General features: G+C 44.6%; 1 pseudogene; it reads right to left on the bottom strand.

Moving 5' to 3' along the window:
* Positions 1–881: 881 nt before the first annotated feature.
* Positions 882–1,000, bottom strand: LOC118610092 (annotated as a pseudogene).
* Positions 1,001–2,784: the final 1,784 nt, after the last annotated feature.

The following is a 2,784-nucleotide window of genomic DNA, read 5'->3' as shown; positions in this document are numbered from 1 at the left end:
CGTCTGTCTTCGAGATCATGTGTCCAGCAGAGTGCTGGATGACATCCCAGGAGCAGGGGCTTCATGGTGGACTCAGCCACATGTCTGCAAGCTGAGGGTCTGTGGGCAGCTTGGGCCTTGGAGTTAAGCAGAACCCCAGATGGATGTAGGATCTGTCCTTACTGGTGTCATATGTTAAATTATCATCAATGAAGTACAACTTTGTAATGATGTCTCATATCTGGGACACTTATAGCACAGAAGAATTCTGTTATAAAACTTTCCTTGGAAAATGCTTGCCAGCTGCCAGGTCACTCAAGGCAGGGGGTGCCTGTGATGACCTGAGTGTTCCTGATAGGAGTGCCAAGAGAGAACATCTTTGTGAAAGACCCTGTGGATCATACTTTAACATGGAAAGCCTCCTGGAATATTTTCCAGAGCTGTTGAGGAGGACAGGCCAGTATTTCCATTTGTAAGTGGGGTTTAGCCACTTATGAATGGGGTGACCTTTTGCAAGTTAATTTGTACCTTTGTGGAATAGATAGCTGACATCCTATGGACTTCCAGTGGCTGCTACCCCTTTCAGAGGCCCTCTAATTTCCTTCTGGGGAACTTTCTGCCCTCCTCCTATTTGAATGTAATCAAGGACATCGCTGGAAGGGACATTTTCAGGAAATGTGCTTAACTCAAAGCCAACCCAAGTTTTCTCCATACCTGTATTGACCTAAATACCTGAGGTACTGAACAGCTCTGAGTAAGCTGAAATTTCCATAAATAAAACTTTATTTCAATTATGGAGGGGAAGTTTGTTATTTATTTCTTTAAAAAATTTTTTTAGGTGAGGCAACCTTTGGTTGATCTCACAGATTGCAAGGACCTTGTCAACTTATTTTTATTTTTTATGCCTATAGCACCTGGTCTTCCTAGGTGGTCGCCCATCCAAGTACTAACCAGAGCCAACCCTGCTTAGCTTCTGAGATCAGATGAAATCAGGCTTGTTCAGGGCGGCATGGCCATAGACAGAAGTTTGTTATTTAAAGATAACTAGTGGAAAATGTAAAACCAAAAAGTCATTTGTGCAAACAAATCAGTTGTTCAAATAATTGCACTTCAGTTTCTATTCACTAAATTCTTAATTTGTAATTGGATTGTATACTTTCAGAGCATACAAAGGAAGGTATACCTTCCTGTGTTCTTCCCTGCTCCCCTCTGAGCCCTCTGGAGTCTCTGTCTCCTCTGACCTGTGTCCTGGGATGCTGGGCACAGCATCAATAAGCAGCCATGACATCTAGTTTCCAGTTGTGTCCATCCACTGGCATAATATTTGTAGGACAGGAGGAAAGTGAGGTCTGGGTATTTGTCCCTCCAACTCCTTCCTTTCTGGATCCACGAGGATTGGGTTCACCTGTCTTCTAAAGGCCTCAGTTCCCATCCAGGGCCCGATCCATGCTGTCACTCGTACTTGCATCTTCACCTTCAGGAATGGTCCCCTGATGTTGCTGGCTCCAGGATTCTGCATCACCCTGCATTCATTTCCTAAATCCTCCCTTCACCTTTGTAAATAGTCTGTTTACTAAACCCCTCAAATTGCCCAGTTTGAGTGTGTCGTCTGTGTTTCCAGGGCCTGTGACTAATACAACATTTAAAATTTTATTCTGTACAATATTTTTAGAAGCTCTGTAATGTCCTCTTCCTCTTTTAAAGGCCTTAGGAGAGATGTAGATGTGTGTGTTCAATCAAATTGTTATTGTTTGAACTTAAAAAGCAGAGCTGGCCTTTGAGAAGGGGAGAATAGTAGCTTTGTGCCTTTCTTCAGTGCGAGTCAACTGTATTTTAAAAGTCAGTGCTGCCAGGGATCATGGACCAAACTGAAGGTGGTTTTATCCCTGAGGGGAATATCTCCGGAAAGCTCAGAGTAAGTCAAAGCGGGACTGGAGAGAGAGGATGCCGTGTCTGCTACCATACTCGCTGTGGTGAGCTTCAGATGAGAGAGAGATCAAGGGCTGAAGGTGGAGGAAAGAAATCAGGATGGAGTGCCTGCTTTAAAAGGAATCCTGGGAGCTGGATCTGGGGAAGGGGCATGTGTCCCAAACACCAGTGATAGTTACTATGAAAACATCCTAGGCTAAGGAACAAGTCAACAAAATGAAATATCAGTAGGAAATTCAGCGGGGAGCTGGGCGGTTGCTTAATGGGATGCTGTGCACCTAACAATGTAGAAGAATATTCAGTGACCTGAGGAGTGGTTCCTGGCGATAAGTGGATATAAGTAGGTGGCAGCACGGCATTCAAATGTGAGCCGGGTTTTTTTTGCAGAATAAAGTCCATATTTCTGAGTATATAAACTCGTGAGCTGGAGGGAAACCACGTTTGGCTACATTTGAAGCCTAGCAGAGAGAGGAAGGACAGAAGCCAACATGGATAGACAAAAGGAGCTAGCATTGAACACCCGAGTCCAGTTCCTCATTCTCATCAGGACTCCCCATGCCCTTCCATAATTCCTCCTCCCTATCCTGAGCAGGTCTCAAGAGGGGTCTGTTGTTTGCCACATTGGGGATGTTGAGACAGGTAGCACTGCTATTATTATACCCATTTTCCAGATATGGAAACAAAGGCTGAGAGAAGCAGCTCGGGAGAAAAAGATGGAGCTGAGATTTGAACCAAGGTCATCCAAGTTTAATACTGAACATTTGCAGCTTTTCTGGAGCCAGATACCATCAGGGGCTGTGGGTCAGGGCAGTGACAGGAGTCAAGCCGCAACTTGACAAGGATTACTAAGGGCATTTTCTTAATGGAGGGTCTGCT

This window comes from Rousettus aegyptiacus, unplaced genomic scaffold (assembly GCF_014176215.1).
Source record: "Rousettus aegyptiacus isolate mRouAeg1 unplaced genomic scaffold, mRouAeg1.p scaffold_m13_p_12, whole genome shotgun sequence".
Lineage (NCBI taxonomy): Eukaryota > Metazoa > Chordata > Mammalia > Chiroptera > Pteropodidae > Rousettus > Rousettus aegyptiacus.
The sequence above is the reverse complement of the archived record's forward strand: the minus strand, read 5'-3'. Positions and strand labels throughout refer to the sequence as shown.